This window comes from Ursus arctos, unplaced genomic scaffold (genome assembly GCF_023065955.2).
Source record: "Ursus arctos isolate Adak ecotype North America unplaced genomic scaffold, UrsArc2.0 scaffold_36, whole genome shotgun sequence".
NCBI classification, from domain to species: Eukaryota; Metazoa; Chordata; class Mammalia; order Carnivora; family Ursidae; genus Ursus; species Ursus arctos.
In genome coordinates, this window is record NW_026623050.1 from 5,487,363 (window position 1) to 5,499,157 (window position 11,795).

At 38.9% G+C, this 11,795-nt stretch overlaps 1 long non-coding RNA gene across 1 annotated transcript; it reads left to right on the forward strand.

Annotated features, from left to right (window-relative positions):
* Positions 1-3,029: 3,029 nt before the first annotated feature.
* On the forward strand, positions 3,030-8,636 carry LOC130542506 (uncharacterized). The gene is made up of 2 exons (XR_008957110.1): positions 3,030-3,199; positions 5,976-8,636. It is a non-coding gene; the product is annotated as an uncharacterized LOC130542506 (long non-coding RNA).
* Positions 8,637-11,795: the final 3,159 nt, after the last annotated feature.

Genomic DNA, 11,795 nt, shown 5'->3' on the forward strand with positions numbered 1-11,795 from the left:
TTTATCCATTCATCTATTGAAGGATACTTGGGTTGCTTCCTTCCATAATTTGGCTATTGTAAATAATGCTACAATAAACATAGGGGTGCATGTATCCCTCTGAATCAGTATTTTTGCTTTTTTTTTTTTTTTTTGGTAAATACCCAGTAGTGTGACTACTGGACTGCGGGGTAGTTATATTTTTAACTTTTTGAGGAACCTCCATACTGCTTTTCACAATGGGCACACCAGTTTGCAATCCTACCAACAGTGCATAAGGGTTCCCTTTTCTCCTCATCCTTGCCAACATTTGCTGTTTCTTGTGTGGTGGAAGGCCTTTAAAGAGGGAATAGGCCTTCCCAGGAGATCAATAACACCAAGCATGCCTGCATGCTTTACCTTCCTCCAGACTTCCCCTTCCTGTGGACTTCAAGCTTCAGCTGGAGCTCATGGGATTCCTGCCTACTTGTGATCTCCTTCTGAATGCCTGCTCCGAGGACTTCAGGCTTGCTTAGCCAGTCTCCACAATCGTGCAAGCCAATTCCATACAGTGAGTAATATATATTTATAATCATATACATATAAACTTATGTGATTCATGTCTATATTTACATGTATGTGTATGTACATATCCACATACATATATATGAATGATGATATATACAGAGGCGAGAGATATACCTCTCTCCTACTTGTTCTACTTTTCTGATGGAATGGTTGAATCCTGACTGGTACAGAATTTTCCACACTCACTTTCAATTATCCAGAATTCAACTCATTATCCTTTTCCTTCTTCATCTAACTCATATGCACAATTTCCTAGAATTTTAAAAGCCCGGCCGGTTTTGTCACTTCTACCTTCTCAGTTATAGCAGTAGCATCCCCTAAGTCCAAACAGTTTTCCTTTGAAGCCTCTCTCTTCTGTTCTAAACCAGGCTCTCCTTGTCGCATGCTGAGATGGTTTTCCTACTTACCAAGATTCTTCCCTGTCTCCATCCACGCTTGCTTTCAATATTGTCTGTCTAAAGGCCTCTTTATATCTTACCACTCACTGCTCTTTTTTCAAATGGGCATACCATTACTTACAGGTTAAACTTAAGGGCTTTTTTAAAGATGACATTTAAGTCTCTCAAAAAAATTACCTCATATGTAAGAGAGCAAAAATGATAGTCATAACAGAGTAAGCACTTCTATGCAAGACAATCTGAGAAACGATTTTTGCAAGCTATCTTAATCAGCACTCACCATAATCCCAGTAAGTGGTTATAGTTATTAGCCTCATTTTACAGGTGCAGCACTGAGTCAGAGAGAGGATAATTCACTTCCCAAGAGATACACCAACTAAGTGGGGCATCAAGGATTTGGATCCCTGATCTGACACCGGAGCCCACCACTCAAAATTCCCTACGTGAATTCTGCACTCTAAACCAGCCTGGATTCTCACTGTACTTGAATCCATGGTGCTCATTTCCTTACCTGTTCATCTAATTTCCCTGTAAGGGCCACGTCTCCTCCCTGCTCTTTACTTATGCAACTTGTGGGTCTGACTTGGTCTACCTTCTCTAAATAACATTCAACCACTGTTACGAGCCATACACATTTCACGGTTTTCTCAATGCCTAACTCATTGATTTGTGTGAATACCACTTTTCTCCATGTAGACTGTAAAGGACCAGGTTTACATTTCTTTTATACAGCTAAGAAGCTCTCCACAAAGTGACATTTTATTAGTATAGCTGTGAAGGAGGAAACAAACACACACAAACACTGTTATCCCCAGAATATTAAAACCCTATTTGTCAAGGATGTACAAGATAATTTGGATCTCATTCATCCAGTTTTTAGTGTGACTACTGACAGTTTCTTCATGACAAAGCAAAAGCAAATTTCCCGCATTTAAGTAAACGGCCAGAGCATGTACGTTCTAGTTGGATGGTCTTGTGGAAGTGCTGAAAGTAAAAATTCAAAATTTCCGTAAGTGTGTCTGATTAGCGGGATCCTTGCTGAATAATTTCACAGTTCTTTGCCCTTAGAAAGTCATTCCAGTCCAAATGGGACTCTGCCAGCTTCTACGTTTGTCCATGACCTATGCCAGTGTTTTCCGTGTCTCTGCCTGTGTGTATTCGGTCTGGTTTTATTTTGATGGGGAGAATTAAGTAGAAAGAAGAAGGAACACTGTCTCTGCCAGAGGAACTTGAGACGGATGGATTTTAACACCTTTGTGTATCTCTAGTGCTCGGCATATTGAAAAGAACTGCAAATGTTAGTTGATTGGATATTTTTGTTCTACTGGTTTGAAACATTCTTTATATAGTCCCCTATTATAATATTTATTGAAATAACATTGGTTATTTTTATCTCTCTCTTTAAAGGACCATGTGTCTTAATAACTTTTTTTAGTATCTAGCACTATCCCCAAAATGGTTGTTGGGTGAGTTAAAGGGGGGAAAAAGTGTTTAAATTCATTTCCTAGGAAAGCATAATAATCACTGGTTTATACCCTCAGGATGTGGTTGTTTTTTTCTCACTCTTTTATAACACCTCAGTTACAAATATTCCCCTGAACTAGTCAATGAGGAATGGCCTTTGATTTGAGCAATATAGCGGAGACCCTTGTGGCAATGGAACTATTCTGTATCTTGACTGTGGTGCTGGATTCACAAACCTACATGTGATAGAATTATGTAGGACTTAATACACAAATGAATGTAAGTAAAACTAGGGAAATCTGAGTATAGGAATAAGATCAGCGGGTTGTGTCAATGTCAATATCCTGGTTGATATTTAACTACAGTTTGTGGAGGTAACATCTGTCAGACATTACTACTGGGGGAAATGAGGTGAAGGGTACACAGGAATTTTCTGTAGTATTTCTTACTAATGCATGTGAATCTACAAGTATCTCAAAATAAAAACCTTTTAAAAATTACCAATTTCTTTACTAGTGGTTTCATAACGCCTTGGGCTTAGTGCAATAGCTGTTAGCAGGATTAATCAGTGACGCCGTTAACTCTCCAGTTGGATACACAATTTGAAAAAAATGCCCCAAATCCAAAGTGGTACAGAGGGAAAGCTATGATGAAATGCTCCCTGGCTAGAGTGTTGTTCTCAGAGCTACTTTCCCCTTTCTCTTTTCCACATGTGCCAGACTCGCACTGCTGTTCGCCTTGAGGAAATCAGGAGAGCAGGACATTCAAATCCGATTCTGCATTCCTTCTCGGTAAGGCTGTAGAGATGTTACTAAGGTTTCCCTTTGCCTTCTATTAGTGAATAAGAAATAGGTTTCCAAATCAGATGTTAAAATTCCAGGAGAATGCTTGAAATATGGAGTGGTACTGATTGCACTTCACTGAACAATAGCAATAATAATAGCAGCATTAGGTTTGTGTTGTCAATATTGCTACTGTACTGAGGGCTTCCACACTGTCTGGAACTGGGCAGTTTGTGGAGCCAGAATCTGGCCAAAGCACTTGTTATTGAAAAAAACTATTTTTCTGTGAACTGTCTCCATTAGCATCAGAAAGCTCCACTACATTGGAAATGGCAAGGAGAAACCCCAGGAGGATAGTCAGGCTCGTGAGACAGCTGTTCTGCTCTGCCAGTGGTGATAAAGGCAGAGCTTTGGGAATGCCAGTTCATCTACTGTGAGTCACCAAGTACAAACAGGGTGATAATGGGGTTAGTATCAGAAAACAGTCCCTTTGGAAACAGTCTCAGAAGCCTTCACAGAGAAGGCAGACCACCATCGAGCAAGGGCCCTTTTCTACTGCGAAGGGAAGCCCGTGCTTATGTGCCTATTTACCACTCTCTGGCCTCGCCGATCCTTATCAAAACAAAACTCTTTCCCTCTGAATTTGAGCTGAATTGAAGACGAACTGGATCCCACTTACAGTATCTGTGGGTACTCCAGAAGGATACTCTCTTTCTTTTCCAAGGGAGGTCCATATAAGACAATGGCATCCAGCCTAAAAGGGTTGTGGTCAAGGGCAGATGCAGAGCTTCCTGGACTGGACACTGGCCCTTATTAATCATGAATCAAGCCTTCATCTCCTAAAGGCACTGGCCTTTTCTATATATAGATTGCTTAACCCATGTTATACTTATTCCCTGGGGAGAGGGACTTGCATAGAGAGCACTGAGTTCTCTTTCTGTATTCATGCCTAATTATTAAGCTTTGGAACAAGCAATTTATTTTTCATGACACAATTCCATAAAATTGATCATACATATATATTCATGTGTGGAAAGGAAAAACAGAATTAAAACATGTAGATATACATATTTAATTCTATTTGTCCATTCCCCACTACATTCCTGACTATTACTCCCTTCTTTCACGTTAACTCAATGACGCATCCGATTGGCTTCTTTTTATGTCTCTCTTCCTGCTCCCGCATCACTCACACATGTGTTTTGTTCCCAGGCATCTTCTAGCTTATGAATTTCTTCATCCAAACTTCTTCTTCGAAAATCTCATAACACCTCCTCTTAGTAATATTTCCTTGTACACATTCTCTCACTTGACACATCTTTCTCTCTCTCTTTCTCTCTCACACACACATATATTCACATGAATTCACCAGAACCCAGTTCACTTTTGGTTCCCTGGGCTGGCACTTAAGTCTTCAGTAAGTGTGGCTGTGGATTTTTTTGCTACCAATAGCCACAGGCATAAAACAAAAGTGGGCTGAGGCTAGATGGATCAACTGTGCTGAGACTAACTGATAGAACACTGGGAAGAAGGAAGCCTCCTGAGCTCCATCGGATGGGGGCTAAGGATGTGCTGCAGTAGCAGGAGGGGGTGAACAAGCATGTCCTACATTAGCAGCCTGAGCTCGTCATCAAGCTACTGAAAGCTTGATGTGTGTGTATGTGTGTTGTATGTGTACGTGTGTATTTGGCAGGGGGAGTAGAGGTGTTGCAGTTGAGAGGGTGTTGGAATGACACTGAAGGAAAGTTAAAAAGAAACATTCAGTAACTGAGTACTTATTATGGGTTAGGCACTGTGCTCTGTGTTTTCAGATGCTTCTTGTTGACTTCTTACAAACGTCTGAAAGAGATGACTGTTACTGTGCAGATGAGGAAACCAAGGTCCAGAAAGGCTAATACTTTACCAGATTCATACATTGCAAGTAAAGATCTAGGCTCACTTCTTCTTGGAGCAGCCATTTGAATATATATTTTTTTCATTTGATATATTCTTTTTCCCATTCATATTTGTTTTGCGCTAAGGGAGATGGAAGAAGAGAAATGCTGTGTGTTGGTAATGGCAGCTAGTACTTGAGAACCATCAAAGCCTCTTCAGTTGAAGAATAGAAGCTATATGCAAACTCAGGGGCAGAGCTGATAACCTACTACGTAAGCAAGGACTGTCTTCTTTGCTCCTGCCTTCCAGATACGTATTTCCTGAAGAGCAAAGCACTGTTAACAAAACAAACATACAAAAAACCTTCAGATGAGGTTTTTGTCCATGCTTAGTCAAGACTTTTAGAGTCGACAATGACCTGGAGGTTGGAGCTGAGATGTGCAGAGTGACAGCAAAATTGGAATATGGAAGAAAAACTGGTTTAGTGATTCCCTATGCTCCTGTGGCAAAGGCAATACAAACGTTGCATTAAGGCTATAATTCATAGGATTCCAACTCAATCAAGGGAAAAGCTACCCAACAATTGTAATTTCTCCAGATGATGTCAGGGAACTAACTCAAATTGTTTTAGACACAACCTACCAAAAAAGTCTACTGTTCCGTCACCAGTTTACCCTTGAGATAAATTTCTGAGCCTAAGTTTCAAGATATCAATACATGAGAGGACTACACATGGCCTGGACTTCCTAGACTTTAAGCTAGATGTGGTGGGTGGACAGAATTTTGGGTTGTCTGCTTGGGGAAAGAATGAGTGTGCTACCTGTATAGGAAGGGTTGGTACTGGTGAATGAGAAGGATGAGGTGTATAAAAGACTGCCTTCTATCCACCAAAACAGTCCTCTTCTCTCAGGACCCAGCAACAGATTACGACTGGATTCTAACTAACGGAACTGTGGCTTCTAAGCACTGTCCTCTGCAAGCTTGATAAAGATGAGCACTGTGATCTTGGAAGTCATCTGTTAAAGACAGAAGCCACAAGATGGAAAAAGCCATGGTCACTAAGTCACCACCTGGAGAAGAAAGAGCCTCCCATCAACTGAAAACTTTCGTTTGGATTTTCTGTAACTGAAAAATAACCTTCTATCATGTTTGAGCCATTTCTTTATAGTGGCTACATTTATATGTTTTAGGTCAGACTCGAGTTTAAAGAAAGTACTAGAAAGTAGAAATGTTCAGAAGGGATACCATCTGTGACACGCCTAACTGATTTTATAAAATTCTATTCTCAGCCAAGTCCTGCTCGCCCAGGATCTATCATAGGAAACTGTTCCTCCAAGCTTTGGGGCATTCCTCACTGAGCTTGATATTTTTGTGTTCTGTGGATACTGCCTTGCTTGGAACACACAGAACAGAAAACGTGATCAAAACTCCTCTAGGACACACTGCCTGCTCTCCTTAGGAAATCACAGCTCTTAGAAGCCACAGCCGGTTCTCTTGGCAGCTTTGTGTTCAACTGTGTTCTCAGGCCACATGTGTTGGAGAGATACTGTCCCCAGTAAACCTCAGATTGAAAAAACAAATGCGAATTTGTTCTGCATTTTTCTAAGATGGTTCTGTCTTCCAATACTTCCTTAAAGCTGATGCCTCCTAGGAAGGAAATCTGAAAAAAATCACACTTCTACCTAGACTAGAGCTGTCTAACAGAAATAGAAAGTGAGCCACATATGTAATTTGAAATTGTACAGAAACATTTAAAAAGTAAACAGGTAGGTGCACCTGGGTGGCTCAGCCGTTAAGCATCTGCCTTCGGCTCAGGTCATGATCTCAGGTTCCTGGGATCGAGCCCCCCATGGGGCATCGGGCTCCCTGCTCAGCGGGAAGCCTACTTCTCCCTCTCATACTCCCCTTGCTTGTGTTCCCTCTCTCGCTGTCAAATAAATAAATAAAATCTTAAAACAAAAAAAAAAGTAAACAGGTAAAATTAATTTTAATAATATTCTCAACCCAATGTATCCAAAAGATTATCACTTCTACATGTAATCAAAATAAGATTATTAATGAGATATGTTACCTTTTTTTCGTATTAAGTCTTTAAAATCCGGTGTGTTATTTCACCCTTACAGCACATTTCAATTCAGAATAGCCAATTTCAAGTGCTCATAGACATATGTGGCTAGTGGCTGCCACATTGGATGACACCGGCTTAGACTTCTGCTCTTTTTCCTAGCATCCACAGTACATTCCTTTAGGGTACCGCTGCACAGGGTTTGAATTTTAATGGAATCTACTGCTCTGAAAGGAATCATAATCATAACACATGCTATGAGCTAAAAAGAAATATAATTTCTTCTAGGGATTTAAATTTTTCTCTAGAGATTCCTATGCTCTGAGGTATGGGAGTGAAACAACAAAGATCATTTAGTTAGCCCATTTTCACCATTATATTAACAAACCATTTCTTCCTTCAAATTTCCATTTGAATGCACACATTATCTATCTTTCCTCCTTTCTTTCTTCCTCCCTCCCTCCCATCCTTCCTTCTTTTTTTCTTTTTCCAGGCATTTTTGATATAACTTCTGCAAAGAAGTTTGAAGACTAGCAAAGTACGATTAGACAATGTTTGGTATCAGATATCCTAGCTATGCCTACCTAATTGCAGTATGGTTTTGGGTAACTTCTCTGAGTGTCTGTTTTCTCAATTCTAAACTGGAAACAGTGATATTATTTTGCAAGGATTTTGTGAGGACTGACACGAGAGAGTACTCATCATGGGCCTACTACAGTGCCTGGCACAGATCATAAAGGACCTTATAAGCCATGCTAAGAAGTTTCAATTTTATCTTATAGGCAACAGGGAGACAGTGAAGACAAAATGAGAAGTGATTTGATCAGATTTTCCACTTCTAAGGCAATTACTGGGAAGAAAACTAAAAATGTTTTGTTTTTCTTATAGCCAAGCTTTGTCCCAAAAAGAAGTGCTTGATTCCAAGTCTTTCAAATCTTTTCTTTGTGTAAAAAAGAAAAGAATCTTGGCTAAGCTTCAGATTAAATTCCTCCATATACCCAGAGGTTTCTTTGAATGAACAGATTTAACATCTCATTAGGCAATTCTACCTCCTGCATTTAGGAATCTGAACTTTTCTTAGGACAATACACACAATATTATAGGCAAGAGTTAAAATATAACTTTATTATTCTTTTTGGTGTTGCTTTATCTCCAATGGGTTTCAATATATCCTTCTAGACCTCTTTCACAGAGAAACAATGACCCTAGACCAGATGGTTCTAATGACCTTGTCTGTTCAGTCCATGATATCTCTGAGAAGCAGTGGGGATTACACTAAAGATAACTTTAAAAAATTGGAATTGATAACTGAAAGATAACAATTAAATGGAATTATTTTCATAATGATCAGGCCAGGAAAACTCTAGTTGAAACTTTCATTTGTACTTTAGCAAAAATCATAATAATATGTCTCCTCATTTGGAAGAGTTTATTCTTTTTAAGATCTTGTTGTCGGAGAAGTTCACTATCCCCATTGCCAAATGTTATAAAGAACTGGAGGAATCTGACTCTGGATAGATCTATTCTGTTTGTCTGCAGCCATCCCATGCCTAAAGTCAAGGACAGACACAACCCACTCATAGGTACAGGGTGTATGTAGATCCAAGAGGAGGAGAAAATGTGATAACGTCAATATTTGACTATAGACTAGCCGAAGAGATAGCCCTCATGTAGTAATTTACAGACAAATTAGGCACCTGCTACATAATAACAAATATGAATGAACTATGTATAGTATTTACAACTTCTGTGCTTAAACCAATTAGTTAAATTAAATTGGATCTTAGAAAACATCCAAATCTGAAATATCTGCCCACAGAAAACCAATGAGCCAGTTAAAGACATATAAGGGCCAAGACAGATCACCAGGATTTTTTTTTTTTCAGTTTGTATATATATATATATATATATATATATATATATATATATATATATATATATATACTTTTTTTTTTTTTTTACATTGTTGCACTAGCTAGGATTTCCAATACAATGTTGTATCGGAGTGGTGAGAAGGAACAGCCTTAACTTGTTCTTGACCTTAGCAGGAAAGCTTCTAGTTTCAACCCACAGTTATGATGTTAGCTGTAGGTTTTGTAGATATTTTTTATTAAATTGAGAAAGTTCCTCTCTATTCCTAATTTGCTGTGAGTTAAAAAAAATCATGAACAGATGTTGAATTTTGTCAAATGCTTTTATTCTATCTACTGACATCATCATGTAATTCTTCTTTAGCGTGTTGATGTGGTGGGTTACATTGATTGATTTTCAAACGCTGAACCAGCCTTATATACGCGGGATAAATCCCACTTTGTCATGGTGTACAATCTTTGTATTGGATTTTATTTGCTAATTTTTTAAAATTGAGATTTTTAAAAATTTATATTCATGAGAGATATTAGTCTGTAGTTTCCTTTTTTTGTAATATCTTTGCCTGGTTTTGGTATTATGGTAATGCTGGCTTCATGAAATGAGTTAGGAAGTATTCCTTTGGCTTCTATCTTCCAGAAGAAATTATAGAGAATTGGTATAATTCTTACTTAAATGTTTGGTAGGACCCTCTAGTGAATCTATCTGGGCCTAGTGCTGTCTTTTTGGAAGGTTAATTATAGATTTTATTTCTTTCATAGATACAGGCCTATTCAGATAGTCTAATTCTTCTTTGCAGGTGAGTTTTGGCAGATTGTGTCTTTCAAGGAATTTGTTTCATCTCGGTCATCAACTTTGTCCTTCAACAGATGACTAGATTAAGAAGTTGTGGTCCAGGGGCGCCTGGGTGGCACAGCGGTTAAGCATCTGCCTTCGGCTCAGGGCGTGATCCCCGCGTTATGGGATCGAGCCCCACATCAGGCTCCTCCACTAGGAGCCTGCTTCTTCCTCTCCCACTCCCCCTACTTGTATTCCCTCTCTCGCTGGCTGTCTCTATCTCTGTCGAATAAATAAATAAAATCTTTTAAAAAAAATAATGTAAGAAGTTGTGGTCCATATATACAATGGAATATTATTCAGCCATCAAAAAGAACAATTTCACAACATTTGCAGCAACATATGGATGGGACTGGAGGAGATCACCAGGATTTTAACCATACAAATCAACATTAGGCAAGTAGAAGAAATTTAAACGTATGAAGTACTATTTAAACGTGATGGGTTACTATTAAATAACTCATTTAATGACAGCACCTTGCAATGAAAGCTTTCCTCTGGGAGAAGATTTAAATCATCTGACCTTTTTCACAGTAAACTTTAGAAGAATCTGGGAGTTGGCCAGACCTGAGAAGCCAGAGCCCATCATAAAATTCCACCACATGTCTTATAGCAGTAAGTTTTTCCTCTATTCTTCTCAGTCAGGTTAAAATATGAAAGGATACCATGTTTGTGTGTGTGTATGTGTGTGTGTATATTCCTATATATGTATGTGTGTGTGTGTGTGTGTGTGTGTGTGTGTGTATGGTTAAAGCCTCAGAACCCAAAGTCCTTCAGAAAATGAAAGAACTCATTCTGCTGCATTTATCCTTACAAAGTAATTTGTGCTTATTCCAAGAACAGAAATATTCATGTATGAAAAGAAATAGTTTACTGAAAATAATGATTTCACTTGCCAACATTGTGCACAAGGATGTTTTCTCATGGCCAGTGGAGGTTTATGAAATGTCTTAATGTGCTTTTTGAAAATAAGATATCTGATGGAGTCTTCATGCTGTCTTGACTCCTAAGACGTTTTCCCCATGTGAGCAAAATTCATGTTCATGCAAATCAATTCCAGGCCCATTTGTCTAAATCCTGAAAGAAATCATTCTGGAACTAAAATAAATTGTGTTTATTCAAAATGGAAATTAGTAACAAAAGCTTTGTAAAATGCCTATTGCTAATAATTAACCAATTAAAAATTCTAAACTTCTATGTATAAGACACTGTCCTTAACACAAAAGAATTCACCACAAAATATACGCATTTTCCAGGCCATCCTACCTGAAGGATAAAAATGAGAAAACAATAGTCATACACTAGTATTTCCTTGATTCTGACCACTAACATTCTGGGGGAACTTCAAACACCTCTCACATCCCCCAGACATTAACAGAAGTCCTAGAAGGGTAACTACCAGGTGCTTTGTGCAAGGAGCATCTGGGCTACACATGATGTCTGCTCTTTTCCTCTCCAGCTCTAAGCCACAGAGCTGCGGTCCCTCATCTCCACCTGCCCAAAGCCAGCGCAGAGACTGCTAGTGCTCAATGTTCTGGAAGCACCCCCAGATTCTGGCACTTATATTACTAAAACCCGGAACCCTCAATATACTTAAGAGACTTCAGTAAACAACTCCTGGGTTTTAGCTGCTTTGTTTTTTACTTATTTTTTTAATCAAAATCATCCTAAGTTTCAAGCCTAGAGGAGCTGAAAATCTATGGTACAGTTACAGTGTTTAGAATCAGTGCTATTCTTGGTGTGAATTCAGTATATCCTACTTCCCATTTTCTTAGGATGAGTTCTTTCCAAAGGAGCTTCTTTGGCACTTAGGCAAACAGACCGTTGAGGAACTTACACCACCGGTCTCTAGGCAGGCCTGATTTTAAGGAGAGCACAGTTTTGGCTCCAGCTTGGACCTCATTAACGATATAATCCAACCTATCTTCAAAGGTCATACAGTCTAGATGTGATAGGCAC